The sequence below is a fragment of the Dasypus novemcinctus genome, chromosome 21 (genome assembly GCF_030445035.2).
Source record: "Dasypus novemcinctus isolate mDasNov1 chromosome 21, mDasNov1.1.hap2, whole genome shotgun sequence".
Classification (NCBI taxonomy): domain Eukaryota; kingdom Metazoa; phylum Chordata; class Mammalia; order Cingulata; family Dasypodidae; genus Dasypus; species Dasypus novemcinctus.
The window spans coordinates 7,658,467-7,678,949 of NC_080693.1; the positions used below are offsets into that span (position 1 = coordinate 7,658,467).

A 20,483-nucleotide genomic window follows, 5' to 3' on the forward strand; every position below is an offset into this window, starting at 1 on the left:
CAAATCTTTAGAAATGGAAAGAGGTGATGGGAGCACAGTATCATGAGTGTTATTGACAGCACTGAATTACACATGAACATGTGTTTAAAGGGGAAGTTTTTGGTCATGTGTATCACCGGAAGGAAAGCTAGAGGGTAGAACATGGGTATAACACAGTGAACCATGTGTGGAGGATGACCATGGTTAAAAGTACAAATATAAGAGTGTTCTTTCAGGAGATATAGGGAATGCACATCCCTATTACAGGTACTAACAATAGGGTGGAATAGGGGGAAATATAACTAATGAAAACACAGGCTTTACTTAGCAGTAATATTTTAATACTGTTCCTCCATCGCACTAGAGGTAGCACACCAATGCAAAGTGTCAACAAGAGGGGGCAATATGGGAATATTGTATTTTTCATGAATTTATATAAACCTATAACATCTCTAATTAGAAAATCACCACAGTAAAAACCGTTTTCCTGTATGAAGAAAACCAGACACAAAGTAATACAAATGGTAGAGGTCTTTTGTGTTTAAAATGTAATTATAAATAAACCTGTAGACACAGAATGGTTATTAGTGGTTATGTAGGGCGGGGGAAGGACAGAGGAATTGAGAGGCAGCTGCTGTTGGTGATGCGGTTTTCCATTTGGAATGATGAAAATGTCCTAAAATTGCTTGTGGTGATGGTTCCACAACCCTAATTATATTGAGAATCATTGATTGCACACTTTGGATGGACTCTATGTGTGATAATATCTCAATAAAATTGTTATAAAAAACCCACAGTAATACACTAAAAGACACAGGCCCCGCCTAAACACACAGAGTTTCTTAGACAGGTGTATACCCCTAGTAGCTAAGTGTGAGTAAGCAACCAGGAACACTAGATATTTGAGGAGATTTGTAGTAGGAAACATAGAGATCAAACATGCATACTAAAAAAGGGAGTGATGAAAAGAGAAAAAATTATAAAGGACTTTGGGAAAAAATCTTATTGCCATCAGTGAGATAAGGGGATATGGGTTATAATGAAAGGATATTCATATATGACTTCATATGTGTGTATTTGTGTGTACATATATATGTCCGTGTCCATATGCATGTAGTGGGTACTGCATGCACCACTACACAGACAACCTCACAGCCTTTGCCATTCATGACATAGCTCTCCTGAAAACCAGCAGAAGAGGGAGGCCTATACCCACCTCTGCAGGACTTGCTACAGGAACAGCATATTTTCTGATCCCTAGAGAGGGCAGCATGAACTCAACTGTGACAGTTCGAAGCTATCTGTGGATCTCAGACCAGGTCATGTCCACGGAGGCAATTCCTAATATAATGTAAATGAGAATAAATAAAAGAAAATTTACACTTAAAAGCAACAAAACTTTAAATTATAAATATAAGGTTAATAAATATGCAAGTGATCATATATAAACAAAGAGCTAAGTCTCTTGAATAGTTTCTTAATTATATTAACCATCTCATCAGTCGTACTAGGTCCTTTCATGTTGAGACTCTATAATGAGAAAGTCACATATTTCTGGTGTGTTCCTCAAGTTCAAACTGTGTGTGCTTGAAGGAGGAATTGACCAAGGAGGAAATCACGTGTGTGTCCAGGAGGTGAAGGTAGAGGATCTCCAGCCCATGGGAGAAGTTCTGTTGATCCACTGGCCTCAGAGACTCTCAGATGGAATTGGAGAGGGTCGTTCCTGGCTTTTGGCTCTGCAGGCCTGAGTGGAGCAGAAGCTCAGTGCTGCCTTAAGAACAACCCAGACCCACTGCTGCAGGAGGAAACATCAGGAAGTGGAAGGGATTCCAAACAAATTTAATTTGGAAAAGTGCCTGGTGCTCTGGTGGTTCTCATGACCTCTTCTTCAGACTCCAGTGTTTTCAGCATCTTCATCTCTTCTTGTTTGGAACATCTTGATCTCTTTTCCTGTAGTTCTAGGACCACTGAAGTTAATTCCTCCATCAACACTGCTGTTGTTCCCTTAGCCTTTCTGTAGGTGTCAATAAGGCTGGGCATTTCTAAAGTCAATTTCTCAGGAAGGAGACATGGTTAAATTGATAGAGCATCCACCTACCATATGGAAGGTCCAGGGTTCGATACCCAGCACCTCCTGGTGCGTGTGATGTGCTGGCCCATGAGCAGTGCTGCCATGCACAAGAAATGCCCTGCCACACAGGGGTTCCCTCACTTAGTGGTGCCCCACATGCACGGAGTGTGCTCTGCAAGGACAGCTGCCCCATGTGAAAAAAGCACAGACTGCCCAGGAGTGGCACCACACACATGCAGAGCTGACACAGCAAGATGATGAAAAAAAAAAAAGACACAGTTTCCAGGTGCTGCCTGTCAAGAATGCAAGTGGACACAGAAAGCAGACAATGGGGGGGGGGGGAAGGGGAGAGAAATAAATAAAATAAGTCTTTAAAAAAATAAATAAAGTCGCTTAGTCTAGCCTAGCATCCCCTAAAGATCACTTACTCTCTGCTTACCTCTTGTGAGCAGCACTCATCTTATCAAGAAGTTGACATTGCTTGTCAGTCAGTGTAGCTAGTGTGTCTGTCTGCAAGCTGCTCTTCATGTCTTATAAAAAGTTGGCTTATAACAGACTGCACAAGTCTGAACAAAAATATGAAACACAACAGAATGCTGGTGAATATTGACACATGCCTCAGTTCCCCCTGGAGGCTGTGGAATGTGAGGTCTGGACTAGTGTCATTGGGCTCCTTCCCTACCTCTCACAGATTCCCAAGGACCATTCAAAGGACACTTTCTGTTCATTGGGATGGACATTATCCATCATCATCTCCTGGTTGGTTGTCCTGGGTGAGTCCAATGAATTGGAGAGTAGGTGTAGCAACACTTCTGTAATTCAGGGCTCAGCCAACACATGGATGGACCAAAGGTTTAAGTTTCTGGGACATATATTTTTCAAGTATAGTGCTAAAATTAGGATCAAATAAAGGGGCAGAAGAGCCATGTGTAGAGATCCTATAAATGAGTGTAACTCTGTATATTCTTATGAATATTTTTCTCTCTATCTCTCTGTTTTTTAAAAATCGATGTAAAAATTTTAAATAGTGAAATGCACTGATCTTAACTGCATGCTTTGTCATATTTTTAAAAGTTTCATCCTCTATCCCTACAGTACTAATGACCCTATCAAGATATGAATCATTTCCATTAATCTGGAAAATAATCCCTATACCCTTCACTCATTACATACCCCCAACACATTCACCCATGTTCTGATTTTCTATTATCATAAATCAGTTTTGCCACATGAAATAAATTGGAATTTACATTTTGGTGCATGCATCTTTTGCCCAAACATTGTTTCAGAATCATTCATTTTGGTAGATCAGCAGTTCTCTCATTTTTTATGACTGTGTCCTTTGACTTTGAATGACTATTTTACAAAATGTTTATTCATGTTCCTCTTGGTGGATATTTTGGTCCTTCGAGTTTGGGATATTATGACCATCCATGTATATGTCCTTTATATCAGGACATGTTTTTCTTTCTCCTGGGTGATAGAAAGGAAAGCTTAATTCCAAAAGATCCTTCACATCTTAACTAATTGCTTCCCTATTATCAACACTTTGTATGTGTGTAGGATCTTTATTAAGTTGGTTAAATTAAGTCTTTTACCCATTTTTAACTTGGGTGATTTGTCATTTTAGTGTGGAGCTCTTTATATATCATGGATATTAAACCTTTATTGGATATGTGATTTCCAAAACCTTTTTCCATTAAGTTGGTTTCTTTTTCACCTTCTCACACCTTACCTCTAACTAACACCTTAAACAAAAATTAATTGAAAATGAAAAAAGACCTGAAGATATGATCCAGGACCATAAAACTCAAGAAGAAAACATGGGGAAGGATCTTCAGATATTCTGCTGGGCAACTGTTTCTTAGACTTACATTCAAAGCACGGCAATGAAAGAAAAAATAGATAAAGGAAACCTCCTCATAATCAAGTCATTTGTGCTTAAGAGGACGTGGTCAATAAAGCAGCCTGCATACTGGAAGAAAATATTTGGAAGTTGAATGAAAATGAGAACAAAACATATCAAAACCTGTGGGACAACACAAAGACACTGCTAAAAGAGAAATTTATAGCCTGCAATGCTTATATTACAAAAGAAGAAATAAGGAAGCAGTTGTAGCTCAAGTGGTTGTGCACCTGCTTCCCACATACAGGGTACAGGGGTCAGTCTCCAGCTCCGGTACCTAAAAACAAACAAACAAACAAAAAATCAGAGCTAAAATTGAACTAACTGCACATCTGGAGGAACTAGAAAAAGAACAGCAAACTAATCCTAAACCAAGCTGAAGAAAAGAAATAGTAAAAATCAGAGCAGAAATAAATGAACTCAAGAACAAAAAAAAAACATACGGAATGGGAAGCAGCTGTGGTTCAATCATTTGGGCTCCCATCTACCATATGGGGGCCTCTGGGTTCACATCCTGGGGCCTCCTTATGAAGGCAGGCTCTCCCGTACGCTGTGGTGAGCCGCTGGCTCTGGCACTGCAGAGTGCTGCCCAGCCTGCAAGCACCGTGGAGTGCTGCTGCCCTCAAGTGCCACGGAGACCTGACACAGCAAGGTGACACAACATAAAAGGAAGAAAAGGAAAAAAAACAACAACAACAGAGAAGAGCACGCAATGAATGGACACAGATACCAGAAAACAAGCAAGCCACAAAGGGGGGGGGGGGTGAGGAAATAAATAAAAAATAAATACACACAGAAGACCACACAGTGAATGGACACAGAGAGCAGACAGCAAGCAACCTGCGGGGGGGGGGGGGGTTATGAAATGAATGAATGAAAATAAATAAATGAATGAATGCAATAGGGAGAATCAACAAAATGAAAAATGAAAAGTTGGTTCTTTGAGAAGTTCAACAAATTTGACAAATCCTTAGGGAGAGTAGTAATCAAAAAAGATACAAATAGAGAAAGGGACTAGGCCCAGTGGTTAGGGTGTCTGTCTACCACATGGGAGGTCCGCAGTTCAAACTCCGGGCCTCCTTGACCCGTGTGGAGCTGGCCCATGCGCAGTGCTGATGCGCGCAAGGAGTGCCGTGCCACACAGGGGTGTCCCCCGCATAGGGCAGCCCCACACGCAAGGAGTGCGCCCGAGAGGAGAGCCGCCCAGCGTGAAAAGAAAGTGCAGCCTGCCCAGGAATGGTGCCGCCCACACTTCTCGTGCCGCTGACGACAACAGAAGCAGACAAAGAAACAAGACGCAGCAAATAGACAACGAGAACAGACAATGGGGGGGGAGGGATAAATAAATAAATCTTTAAAAAAAAATACAAATATATAAAATCAGAAATGAGAGGGACACATTACCACTGACCCTGCAGAAATGAGAGATCAAAAAAGGATACTATGAACTACTGTGTGCAAAAAACAAGACAATGTAGATGAGATGGACAAAATTCCTAGAAAACACACAAACTTATACTAGGGGTTCTGAACAAGGATTCGACACCCCTCCCCAAGGGTCCGTGGGAAGATTACAGGGGGTCTATAAGCTTGAAGGAATTTGGAATAATCCTAAATTTTAATTTAAAGACATGCCAATGTTAAGTGTCAAAAACTCTGCTGCTACATTCCGAGAAAGCATTCGTGGTTTTTACCTGACTGGCAAAGGGGTCCGTGGAACAAAAAGGGATAAGAACCCCTGATCTCCACTGACTGTAGAGGAAATAGGAGATCTCAACAAACCAATCACAAGTAAAAAGATTGAAACAGTCATCAAAAACCTCCCAAAGGGAAGCGGATTTGGCTCAACTGCTACAGCATCTGCCTACCACATGGGATGCCCAGGGTTCAAACCCAGGGCCTCCTGACCCATGTGGTGAGCTGGTGCACGTACAGTGCTGATGTGTGCAAGGAATGCCATGCCACACAGGGGTGTGCCCAGCATAGGGGAGTTCCACACACAAGGAGTGCACCCCATAAGGAAAGCTGCCTGTACAGAAAAGTACAGTCTGCCCAGAAGTGGTGTCGCATACATGGAGAGCTGACGCAACAAGATGATGCAACAAAAAGAGACTCAGATTCCTGGTGCCACTGACAAGAATACAAGCAGACACAGAAGAATACACAGCAAATGGACACAGAGAGCAGACAACTGGGGGAGGGGGTAATGGTGGGAAATAAATAATAAGTCTTGAAAAAAAAAACCCAAATCTCCCAAAGGTGAAAAGTTCAGCATCAGATGGCTTCACAGTTGAATTCTTCCAGTCATTCAAAGATGATCTAATACCAAACTTGCTCAAGCTTTTCCAAAAAAATTGAACAGGAAAGAATGCTACCCAACTGATTCTATGAAGCCAACATCACCCGAATATCAAAACCAGATAAAGATACCACAAAAAAGAAAATTACAGTCCAATATCTCTAATGAATATAAATGCAAAAAAGTCTTCAACAAAATACTTGCAAACCAAATAAAAAATCACATTAAGAGATTTATTGCCACAATCAAGTCAGTTTTATTCCAGGTATGCAAGGGTGGTTCAACACAAGAAAATCAATTAGTGTAATAAATCACATTGATAAATTGAAGAGGAAAAAATCACATGATGTTCTTGACTGATGCAGAAAAGGCATTTGTCAAAATACAGCACCTTTTCTTGATAAAAACACCCAAAAGATAAGAATAGAAGGAAGCTTTCCCAATATGGTAAAATGTATATAGGAAAACCCTACAGCTAGTATGGTACTCATGGTGAAAGGTAAAATGTTGTGGGCAACTGGCTTATCTATTTGTTGCTTCCTGTTATTATAGATGATGTTGCAATTTCTTCCTGTTACTGTAAATGTTACCTTATTGTAGATGTTGCAGATGCTTCCTATTGTGAGCTGATTGCAGCAATAGAAAGCTTTCCTGCTGAGATCAGGAACAAGACAAGGATGCCCACTGTCACTATTGTTATTCAATATTTATTGTACTAGAAATTCAAGCTAGAACAATTAGGCTAGATAAAGAAGTAAAAGGCATCCAAATGAGAAAGGAAGAAGTAAAACTTCCACTATTCACTGAGGATATGACTGTATACCTAGAATCTCCTGAAAAATCCATAACAAAGCTACTAGACCTAATAGACAAGTTTGGCAAAGTGGCAGGATACAAGATTAATATGCAAAAATGAATAGCACTTCTATACATTACTGGTGTGCAATCTGAGAAGGAAATCAGAAAAAAATTCATTTATAATAGTAACTAAAATAAAATATTTAGGAATAAAATTAAGCAAAGATATAAAGGGGCCATATTCAGAAAACTCCAACACATTGCAAAAAGAAACCAAAGAAGGTTTAAATAAATGGACAGCCTTTGTTCCTGGACTGGAAGGCTAAATATCATTAAGATGTCAGTTCTACCCAAACAGATTTACATATTCAATGCAATCCCAATAAAAGTCCTGTCACCCTTTTTTTGCAGAGATGGAAAAACCAATTATCACATTTGTTGGAAGGGAAAGTGTCCCTGAATAGATTAAAAAATGGCTTGAAAAAAGAACAAGGTTGGAGAACTCTCACTTCTGGACTTTAAAGGATATTACCAAGGGAAGCGGATTTGGCTCAACTGATGGAGTGTTCACCTACCATATGGGAGGTCCAGTGTTCAAACCCAGGGCCTCCTGACCCATGTGGTGAGCTGGCCTATGCACAGTGCTGCTGTGTGCAAGGAGTGTCATGCCACGCAGGGGTATGCCCCATGTAGGGATGTGCCACGTGCAAGGTGTGCTCCCCCTAAGGAAAGCTGCCCCACATGAAAAAACGCAGCCCACCCAGGACTGAAACTGCACACGCGGAGAGCTGATGCAGCAAGATGACACAATGAAAAGAGACACAGATTCCCAGTGCCGCTCAGAAGAATGCAAGTGGACACAGAAGAACACACAGCAAATGACACAGAGAGCAGGAAGGGGAGAGAAATAAATAAATAGATCTTTTTTAAAAAATAGAAAAATAAAGGATATTACCGAGCTAGTGGTAAAAACAGCATGGTATTGGCATAAAGACAGATTAACCAGAGGAAACAAATTAAGAATTCAGAAACAGACCCTCACATCTATAGTGAAGTATTTTTGACAAGCCTGTCAAGCCTTCCCAGCTGGGCCAGAACAGTCTCCTCCCTTGGTACAGGGAGAACTGGATATCCATAGCCAAAAGAAAGAGTACGCCTATCTCACACCTTACACAAAAATTAAATCAAAATGGGTCAAGACCTAAATATAAAAGAGACAATCATAAAAGTGCTAATAGAAAATGTAGGAAAACATCTTTGACATCTTGTGACCAGTGGTAGTTTCTTAAACTTTACACCCAAAGCAGGAGCAACAAAAGATAAAATAGATAAATGGGACTGCCTCAAAGTTAAACACTTTTGCACTACAAAGGATCTTGTCAAAAGGGTTAAAAGGCAGCCAATTCAATGGGAGAAAATCTTTGTCAATCACATACCCAGGCTAGTGGAAGCATTTTGAGCCTGGAATCCCAACACAACCTGGTAGCTTTAACACAACGAGCTCTATCCATACTGGGTATGACCTGTCAGCCTCTACATTCCCTCCTGATGGGAGAGTTTTCAAGTTGAATATGCTATGAAGGCTGTGGAAAATAGTAGCACAGCTGTTGGAATCAGATGTAAAGATGGTGTTGTCTTTGGAGTAGAAAAATTAGTCCTTTCTAAACTTTATGAAGAAGGTTCCAACAAACGGCTTTTTAATGTTGATCGGCATGTGGGAATGGCGGTAGCAGGTGTGTTGGCAGATGCTCGTTCTTTAGCAGACATAGCAAGGGAAGAAGCTTCCAACTTTAGATCTAGCTTTACATGTAACATTCCACTCAAACATCTTGCAGACAGAGTGGCCATGGATGTTCATGCCTGTACAGTGCTGTTAGACCTTTTGGATGCAGTTTCACGTTAGGGTCTTACGTTGTGAAGGATGGTGCACAGCTCCACATGATTGAGCCATCGGGTGTTTCATAAGGTAATGGGGCTGTGCCATTGGTAAAGCCAGGCAAGCTGCAAAGACAGAAATTGAAAAGCTTCAGATGAACGAAATGACCTGCTGTGACGTTGTTAAAGAAGTTGCAAAAATAATTTACATAGTACGTGATGAAGTTAAAGATAAAGCATTTGAACTAGAGCTCAGCTGGGTTGGTGAATTAAGTAAAGGAAGATATGAAATTGTTCCAAAAGATATAAGGGAAGAAGCAGAGAAATATGCCAAGGAATCTTTGAAGGAAGAAGATGAATCTGATGATGATAATATGTAACATTTACATCTGCTTCTGTTTTAAATTTCTATATAGTCCCATGTAAACTATTTAGCCCAATGGATTATTATATACCCAGTAACAAATTTTCATTAAATTTTTGTCTTATAATCATTGATATTTGCTTAATATCTCCTTAACAAAATATTTGCTTAACAAAATTAGTGTGGGCAATTGAAAACCCAGTACTCAGAATTAAAATGCCTGCTTAAACATTCCTTAGAGGCTGTTGGATCACATGAATTTAAAACCCCAGTCCACTAATGTAGAAGCTAAAAATAACCTGCTGGGCTGTTGTTGCCCAGTTTTGTATTTAAATGATGTTGGTTATCCTCCTCTATTAAACTTTAGGTGTAATTTAGAAAAACAGATCCTACAACATGTGAGGCAAGAATGTTTCTCTTTTCCTTTATTGTCATAAGGAGGAATGGATTTAAGAATTAAAGATCCTAATCTGTCACTTTAAAAAAAAATCACATATCCAGTAAGGGTTTAATATCCAAGATATACAAAGAAATTATACAACTCAAGAGTAAAAAGACAAACTTCCCAATTAAAAAATGGGCCAAAAACTTGAAAAGAAAATTGTCCAAAGAAGAAATATAAATGGTGAAGAAATATATGAAAAAATGTTTTTCATTAGCAGTTAGGGAAATGCAAATCAGAACTACATGAGATATCATTTCACACCTATTACACTGGCCACTCTTAAAATTGGAAAACTAAATGTTGGAGAGGCTATGGAGAGATGGAAACATTTATTCACTGTTAGTGGGAATACAGAACGGTACAGCCATTGGGGAGGAATGACTGGCACCTCCTAAGGAAGTTGAATATTGACCTAGCATGTTAGCTGGCAATATCATTACTATGTGTGTGCTTGGAATAACTGAGAGCAGAGACACCAACAGACATCTGGACATTGAAGTTCACCGTGGCATTATTCATGATTGACAAAAGTTGGAAACAACCTGGGTGTCTATCAACTGATGAATGGATAAACAAACTGTGGTGTATACACATACTGTAATATTATGCAGCTGTAAGAAGAAATGAAGTTGTGAAGCATATGACAACATGGATGAACCTAGAGGACATTATGTTGAATGAAGCCAGACACAAAAAGACAAATACTGTATGATTATGCTATTATGAAGTAAATATAAAATGTAAACTCATGAAGTTAATAATTAGAATATAGGTTACCAGAAAAGAAAATGAGGGTAGAAAATGGAAAGCTGAGGGTTAATGTGTGCATAACTGGTAAAAAGGTTATTTGTAAATCTTTGAAAATAAACAGAAGCACATCATGGTGTTTGTAATTAACTGAGCTATATATGGGTATGACGGTGGTTGAAAGGGCAAGTCTAAGGTCATGTATATTACTAGAAGGAAAGCTAAAAACTGTAACATAGGACTTCATAAGACAGTAAAACCTCACATAAAGCATGAATGTGGGTGATATTGCATGTATAAGACCGTTTTTGCAAAATAAAAATATACTAGAGAGAAAGGAAAAGAATAGTACCTTTGTACAGCAGGGAAAGCATAGAGATATTTAGAGGGGATGAGTGTTTTTTTGGTTTTGTTTATTATTATTATTATTATTGGAATAATGAAAGTGCTCTAAAACAACTGAAGTAATGAATGCACAAATATGTGATTAAATGGAATATCATCGATCAGTTTGGAACAATTTACACTTTATTAATATGTGTCAATAAAATGGATTTGTTTAAAACAGTGCTAAAATAAAAGAAAAAATAAGGAATTTTAGTCTTCAAAAGACAACATTGAGAAAGTGCAGGTCAAGCCAACTAGTGGGAAAATACTTTTGCAATCCATATATCCGAGAAAGGACTCATAGTCTTAATATAGAAATAACCTTTACAAATTAATAAGAAAGGCAAAGAGCCCAGTAGAAAGATGGAGAAAACACTTGAAAAGGCCCTTCATAAAAGTGTATTAACAAGTGACCAATTAATGTATGAAATAAAGAATCTTCTTCAGTCACAAGGTTTGTTCTTCGTCTTTGTTTTTCAGAGGCACTTGGAACCGAACCCGGGATCTCCCTTGTGGGAAGCAGGTGCTCAATCACTTGAGCCACATACACTCCCCCCTCCCTTTTTAAAAATCATATATTTCCTCCAGGGCATTCTTGCTTTTAGTCCAGACAGATCCAGTGCATCTGGGTTCCTACTTAATCTCGAGGATCCAGAAATTTCCTGGAACAAAGAATTCAGTCAAAAAGTATTTATTGAATTAATAAAGGATACAAAATGTTTGCAAAATTTTATGAGATTTTTAAATTTTAATTTTATGATAAATTCAATCAAAGTGAACAGGGCGCATCCCACAGAATGAAGCCTGGTCAGCTTTAGCAGCTGTGTAATCAGGGTGTTCCTTGAAATATAATTCTGATTAGGTTTATGAACTCTTTCTCCCTGTATAAAGGGAAGACAAATAGAGGAGATACTTAACCAAAAAAGAAGATGAAGAGTACAGGACTTTAGTGGAAAAGCCAAGTGCTGCTTTCCTGTGGAACCTACCTTGGAATCTAGTTGGCTTCACTCCTATGGTTTCAGTTCTGGTTATTTTTCCACCTAATTATTATGAGCCAGCTCAACTCCATTCCCATTTTATAAGTCCTGTCAATTTCCAGACTTTCCAAAAAAAATCAAAACAGTATTTCAAAATTTTTAAATTTATTATTGTCTACTTTTATTATACATTATCTCTCTTATGCATTCCTGCCAACCTTCTGCAAAGAACAGCATTTACACTTTCTATCTCTTGCTGCACAAAAGTGAGTCCTTGTCTGGTGTGAATGAGAGTCAGTTAAATGATACTGGGAAGAGAAAAAGATTCCTTAACAAAGACAGGGGACAGCCCCCAAATCTATCTCTCTGAATTGGAGAAAACTTCAGTGTTTTATAACATTAAAACAAAGACAGGCAGATTTAGATAATGAGGTTAGAGATAGTTTCATCTCTAGTAGGTGCAGATTGATTACATACTTAGCTCATTTGAAGTTTAAGGTTCAGGCTATTGCATATATTAGGCACAGGCCAACTTTGATCAGAACTCACTTGGGGGAAGCGGACGTGGCCCAGTGGTTAGGGCGTCCATCTACCACATGGGAGGTCCATGGTTCAAACCCTGGGCCTCCTTGACTTGTGTGGAGCTGGCCCATGCGCAGTGCTGATGCGTGCAAGGAGTGCCCTGACATGCAGGGGTGTCCCCCATGTAGGGGAGCCCCATGCGCAAGGAGTGCGCCCCATAAGGAGAGCCGCCCAGCGCGAAAGAAAGTGCAGCCTGCCCAGGAATGGTGCCGCACACACGGAGAGCTGACACAGCAAGATGACGCAACAAAAAGAAACACAGATTCCCGTGCTGCTGACAAGAATACAAGTGGACACAGAAGAACACACAGTGAATGGACACAGAGAGTGGACAACTGGGGTGGTGGTAAATAAATATTAAAAAAAAAAAAAAAGAACTCACTTGGTCAGCTCTGGGCTGAATTGTATTTCTTCATTAATAAATATGGAAGTCTGAGTCAGGAGTATCAGACTCCAGGGTTGCAGAAAAAGATAAGGGCATACATGCTGGGCCAGTCACAAGTTATCATGTTACTTGCTAATTAAAGGGAAAAGATTATGCAGTTATAAAACATAGAATCATCATCAAAGAAACAAGTCATAAGGGGTAAAGTTCAGTGAGTTACAACAGTTCCAAATCATTTCTTCTGCCTACATTACAATATGTCAGATGGTTAAAAAGCATTTAAAGAATGATTCAGCAACTATAATAATATTTGTTAGCTCATGATTACAATTCCCCCCTTTTCTTTGTCCATTCCTCAATCTTGAGGGATATCTGGGCAATGAATGCTTGAACTTCTTCATGCTGAAAAGGGACGTTGACATTATGGGCTAGAGAGATGAAACTGCTTTGCTTACAGATGGGTGTCTTCCTGAGTTGCAGGTTGTCTTCTTGGAGGGACTGGAACCCCTGGGTTTCAGGACTCAGCTGGAACAAGAACAATCCAAGGCTTTAAGTCTCTGAGAAGTAATAAGTAAATTGAAAAATACAGGTTTAAATTAAAAAGTAGGATTATGATCAAGGAATTTATAAATGAATATAATCAGGTCTGAGGGGGTGTTGATTTCATATGATTTTGTAGCTTGATGATGGTGTTTGGATGTCCCAAGGGCCCTTAGGAGCACTTCTGTTTGAGGCTTTGTATACTGTGACAGTTTGTGATATTTATATCTGACTGAGACTTCCAGAATGACCTCTTTACACTACTTGAAATCTCTTAGCTATAGAAACTTTTTATTTCTTTTCTCCATTATGATCAAGATCATTCTTTGAAAGCATTTCTGATCCCAAGGTGCCAGGGAGGCTTATTCCTGGGAGTCTTGTCCCACATAGGAAAGAAGGTAGTGAATTTATCTGCAGTGTTTGGCTTAGGGTTAAGCCATATTGAGTAACAAGGAGGTTTCCTGGCTGTGTCTGTTAGGCATCAATTAAAATTAAGCCTAGTTTTTTTTTTGTTTTTTTTTTTTAAGGCAGTAATAGAGATTGAAACCAGGATTTGTACCTGGGTAGCAGGTACTTAACCACAGAATTACACCTGCTCCCTAGACTTAGTTTTGTCTTTACAAAAATAAGGTTTATAATTGCAAGCTTCTAGACTGAAGTCATGGCTCATTAGCATATTTACTTTTATGAGGCAATGTTCATCACTGTTAGACATTCTTCCATAGGTTTCCCTGTTATAAGTTTAAATGAGGACAATCTTCTTACTAACAGGAGTGGATGTTAGATTTGGATCTTGTAAAGGTGTTTTTTTTAAAAAAAATTAGAGTTTCAAGTAAGATTGAGAGAAGAGCAGGAATTCCTCAGATGGGGATGTTTATAGTTCAATGCTTTCCCTTTCTAGTCCCATAAGGGATTTCACAAATACTTTTTCATTTTATGCCTTAAACACTTTGAAATGCATCACGGTATTACTGAAAACTGTACAGAATATTAAGATCTCATCTGTTATTTTAGATTCTATGTCAAGTAGTTAGGTTGTCTAAATAAACAGATCTCATGGATTAAATCAGATATTGTGCAATAGAAAGTTTAGATTTTTGATAAAATAGTCCTTCTGTCCTTGGTCTCATATAGAAATTAGAGTTCCAATATATAGATAGTATCACCTTTCACACTGAATTTTTACTCACTTTAATCTTTAACCATATCAGCCCCATTCACCTCTTTGCTTGAACTTGTATCCTTTCTGTAGCTTCTTAAAGAGTTGAATGGAGTTGACTTTTGAGAATTAATGCTGCTTTTCAGCACCTCAGCACCTTCAGAGCTAGGTAATTTTAACACTGAGTCTTAGGTGTCACACAGACACCTAAGGTTTTAGGGAACTACAAATTATGCACAAAGAGCAAAGCATCTCAGAATAGGAAAATAACAAAATCCAGAAACAAATATGATTACTGCAAGAGAATACAATCTAGGCTTTAATTTACTTATTTTTAAAATATAATAAACTTTATTTTAAAAGAGGCTTTAGATTACAGAAAAGTTACATCAGAAGTATAAGGGATTCCTACATATCCTACCCTGTCCCCTTCCCCATCTTCCCCTATTTAAAATATCTTACAATTTGGTGGTAGTTTTGTTAAAATTAATGAGTAAATATTGAAGTATTGTATATTAGTCAGGGTTCTCTAGGGAAACAAAACTGACAAGAGATATCTGTAAATAGTATGAAATTTTATAATATTGTCTCACATGACTGTGGAAATGCACAAATCCAAATTCCATAGGGCAGGCTGCAAACCAGGGCCTCCAGTGGAAGTCCTTGATGAACTCCCAGGAGACAATGACTGTCTGAAGTAGAGATGGTATTTCTGTCTCTAAATCCTGAAATCACTTCCCCTTTCAAGGTCTTCAACTGATTGGATGACACATCACTCACTGCTGATGGCAGTCTACTCATTGATGGTAGATATAACCAGCCATCTGTGCAATCAACTCACTATGATTAAAGTCCGTGAAATATTCTTCTCTTACAATTTGCCCGGTGCTTGCTTGACCAAACAGCTTGGCACCATTGATACATTAGCTGGCTAACTTGATACATTAGCCTATCACACATGGCTACTTACCAAAGTTTATAGTTTACATTGTGGTTTTCAGTTAATTCCAATGTCCCCAAAATGCTCTATGTACCACCTATTATTCCCTCTCCCTCCCTTCAGAACCTCTGGTAACCATTATCTTTATATCAATGTTACATGTTCCTCCATTGCTACAATATTAATAGTTTACTTTTTTACGGTTGCATTCCTTCCTAATGTTTGTTCATTCCTTAATATTGAGGACTTTGTTATGATGCCGGCTCTGCTGCAGATTGAGAGGAGGCTTAGATCTTATGAGACAGATGGAAGGAACTGTTTTGTTTTCAGTTCTAGATAGGCACTGTTTTTCTGGGATGGGGGTTGTTCATCATTATCATTTTGTGGGTTGTCCTGGGTGAATCTGATGGACTGGAGAGCAGGTGTTGGCTGCAATTCTGCTGAGTTTCAGGTCTCAACCAGAATATGAACAGACCAAACATTTAAGTCTCTGAGATATATATTTATTGGGTATAGTGCTAATGACAGGTTCAAATAAAAGGGATAGAAGAACCTTGTGTAGGACAGTTATAAATGAGTCTAACTCTGTTACATTGGGGAAATAGGTTCTCATATTCCAAGATAAGGCCCAACAACATGATAATGATTTCAAGACATTCTGTCCTTGCCTATACTATCCAGAGGGCTCCAGAGCCCTCAGCAGCACCCCTATTTGAGGCTTTGTTTACAGTGGCAGTTAGTGCAGTCTGCCTGAGACATGCATGAGTGTAACCACTGGCATTACACCCCCCAACTCAATATAAAAGCTCTTAGCCAAAAAAACTCTTGTGTATTTGTTGTTTCTCCCTTTTTGTCAAGGTCTTTTTCCAAATGTATCACTGGTTGGTGCTTGGTATTAATCCCTTGGTGCCACAGATGCTCATCCATGGAAGTCATGTCCCATTCTAGGGTGGAGAAGGTAGTGTGTTTATTTGCTCAGTTTGGTTTATAGAAAAGCCACATTTAAGTAAGAAAGAGGTTTTCAAGAGGTAACTCTTTTTTTTTTTTTTTTTAAAGATTTATTTATTTATTTTATTTCCCCCCCTCTCCTGGTTGTCTGTTCTTGGTGTCTATTTGCTGCATCTTGTTTCTTTGTCCACTTCTGTTGTCGTCAGCGGCACGGGAAGTGTGGGCGGCGCCATTCCTGGGCAGGCTGCTCTTTCTTTTCACGCTGGGGGCTCTCCTCACGGCGCACTCCTTGCGCGTGGGGCTCCCCCACGCGTGGGACACCCTTGCGTGGCACGGCACTCCTTGCGCGCATCAGCACTGCGCATAGCCAGCTCCACACGGGTCAAGGAGGCCTGGGGCCTGAACCGCAGACCTCCCATGTGGTAGACGGACGCCCTAACCACTGGGTCTTAAGCAATAATTAAATAGAAAGAGGAACAGAATATTCCTACAATTGTATTTTCAACCAGAGACCTCCACCTCCCCAGCATTCAACTGTTCCTTCCTAAGCCCTACCCCAAGTTCCATTATAGCCCAACCCACCCCTCCAGTCATGCTCACTCTCTCAAATTCCTGTGCCACCATCACCCCCATCCACTGCCAAACCACCACCCTTTCACCTTATCATAGGTTCTTCCCAGATTGAGGATTGGCTCACCACTCTCTACTCCCTTTATGTCTCCTGGGAACCTATCTTCCAGACTATCTCTGTGAGTCTGTTCAATATGTTTGGTCATATCAATGAGGTGATGGAATATTTGTCCTTTACTGACTAGTTTACTTCACTCAACATAACGTCTTCAACATTCTTGTTGTTGTGTGTGTCAATACTTCTTTCCCTCTTACAGCTGGTGAATATTCCATTGTATGTATATACCACATTTTTCTCATCCATCCATCCGTTTAGGAACACTTGGGTTGCTTCCAAATTTTGGCAATAGGGAATAATGCTATAAACATTACTGTACATATATCTGTTCATTTCCCTGCTTTCAATTCTTCTGGGTATATACCTCGTAGTTCGGTTGCTGGATCATATACCAAATCTATAGTTAGCTTCCTGAGAAACTGCCAAGTTGTCCTCCACAATGCCTGCACTACTCTACATTCCCACAGCAGTGGATGGGTGTTCCCATTCCTCCACACCCTCTCCATCATTGTAGTTTTATGTATTTTGGTTTTTTTTTTTAATAGCAGCCAGTCTAATAGGTTTAAGATCATATCTCATTGTAGTTTTGATTTGCATTTCCCTCATAGCTAGTGATGCTGAGCATATTTTCATGTGCCTTTTAACTATTTGTATTTCCTCTTTGGTAAAGTGTCTATTCAAGTCTCTTGCCCAGTTTTTAAATGGGTTGTCTTTTTATTTTCAAGATGTAGGATTTCTTTATATATGCTGGATATTATATAATTATCAGCTAAGTGGTTCCCAAATATTTTTCCATTGAGTAAGCTGCCTTTTCACTTTCTTCACAAACTCCTCTATTGGACAGAACTTTTTTTAATTTTGAGGAGTTCCTATTTTTCTTTCATTGCTTGGTTTTCGGTGTGAAGTTTGTGAAACCATTTCCTACTACAAGATCTTGTAGATGCTTCCCTACATTATTTTCTAGGAACTTTGTGCTCTTGGCTCTTATATTTAGGTCTTTCATCCATCCTGAATTAATTTTTGTGTAGGGCATGACATAGTGGTCCTCTCTCATTCTTTTGGATATGGATATCCATTTCTCCCAGCATCACTCTGTACCAGTAGGGTGGGCTGGGTGACCTTGCTGAATACCAGTTGGGCATACATTTGTGGGTCTGTATCAGAACTCTCAATTCAGTTCCAGTGGTCAGGATGTCTATCCTTGTGCCAATACCATACAATTTTGACCACTGTGGATTTATAGTGTGCTTTAAAGTCATGTAGTGTGATCCCTCCAATTTTGCTTCATTCTTTTTCTATACATTTTTGGCTTTTGGGGGCCACTTGACTATCCAAACAAATTTCATTATTGGCTTTTCCAGTTCAATAAAAAATGCTGTTGTAATTTTTATTGGTATTGTGTTAAATCTGTAAATTAGTTTGGGTGGAATAGATACCATAATGATATTTAGTCTTCTAATCCATGAACATGGAATATTCTTCCATTTATTTAGGTCTTCTTTGATTTCCTTTTTTTAAAAAATGTGTACAAGTCATTCACATCCTTAAATTTATTGCTAGATATTTGTTTCTTTTAGTTATTATAAGTGGAATATTTTCATTCACAGACTGCTCATTTTTAGTGTAGAGAAATTCTGATTTTTGCATGTTGATCTTATATCCTTCCACTTTGCTGAACTCATCTATCAACTCTATTAGCTTTGTTGTGTATTTTGGGGCACTTTCTACATATAAGATGGTATCATCTGCAAATAGTGAAAATTTTACTGCTTCCTTTTCAATTTGGATTTTATTTCTTTCTTTTTCCTCTGGCTCTAAATCTCTTATGAGAATTTTCTAAATGAAGCTATTTTTAGAAATAAAAACATTTGACAGTTAATTTGTATTGAGGACATCAACTACAGACCATAACAGAAGTTTTGTTCTGTTTCACCTTTACACTTTTTGTTGATGATGAACCTTTGACATGTACCTGACTGCTTGTGCTGTCAGGGAAACATCAGAGTAAAACAATGTAACTAACAAGGAAATTTGTTTTCTTTTTCTGTGACATATAATATCTTTAAAATAACTAAAACCATGACTAACAATACCATTCTCTTGTCTTATATCATGAAGATCATTATCATAACATAGCATGAACAGTGAGAACGTTGTTAGCTCTCTAGGAATTTTATACAAACTTTATTTATATGAACATTTTACCCTAACTAATTTAACCAACCAATGGTTAAAAATCTCTTTTAAAATGTTTAATACTTCCTAAACACCTGCCATGTAATTCATAACCTATTAAATGAACTTTATTTTTAGCACCTCACTTTTTGGAAGGTGAAAGAAAAAAATTAGTTACAACAGTTTGAAATAAAAAGATATTCCATAGGGTTTGACACTGAAAAAGCAAAATGTCAAAAGTTGTCAGGTTTCAACATTATGTTAAAGAGGAAAATGGGTTATTGTGAAGAAATGTTTGGGTTTTTTGCTTAGCTAAAGTTAAGAAAAGACTTAGTTCTTTAAAATGTGAGACTATTTTTCTTAAATGCAACCAGGCATGAAAAAGTTACCATAAAGTATTTTGATAAGACACAGACTTTCCACCTTTTACACTGATTATTGAGGGAAAAAACTCTTTATAGTGTCTTCCTAAAACAGGCCAACAGTGGAACTGATGTAGCTCAAGTGGTTGAGCACCTGCTTCCCATATATGGGTTCCCAGGTTCGATCCCTGGTAACTTTCAAAAACAAAACCATAACAAACAAGCAAACAAATGAAAAAAAGCAACTCAGGGGAGCTGGTGTGGCTCAGTCGTTGAGCGCCAGCTTTCCACATAGGGGATTTGGGTGTCAGTTCTGAACCTGAGTACTCAAACTAATGAACAAAAACAGACCAATAAACCAAGAAATAATGTCACCTTAATAGAGAGAAAACCAAGTTTCAGTTTTTCATCAGTATATTATTTGATAGTAAGGTTTTTAAAATTTTTACAGACCCATTAAATCTTTCCCAACTTTGACCATAATTTCCCATGCCATGAACCTTCTGTCACTTTCTGTATCTATTGAGGTTTTGTCCTACATTTTCTTCTTTCTCATTCCATAACAACCAGTCATTTTACTTTAGGAAAAACTGCTTTCTTTTTCCTTAATAAAAATACATATTTAAGTTACCAAAGTGATTTTTGAAATTGTCTACAAGTAAACATATTACAATGAAAAATTACCATCAAAATTGAACTTGACAGAATAATATTAAATACTTAAAATGCCTTAGTTAAAGCACTTTGAAACAGTAATATACAATCATTTAGCAAAGATTAATAGGTATTACACTGTTTCACCCAAAATATATCATATATGATTTAATTTTATATGAATTTTGAAATCTATGAGGAT

General features: G+C 38.4%; 1 pseudogene; it reads left to right on the forward strand.

Annotated features, from left to right (window-relative positions):
* The first annotated feature begins 1,250 nt into the window (after positions 1-1,250).
* LOC101434975 (proteasome subunit alpha type-3 pseudogene) lies at positions 1,251-9,424 on the forward strand (annotated as a pseudogene).
* The last annotated feature ends 11,059 nt before the right edge of the window (positions 9,425-20,483 follow it).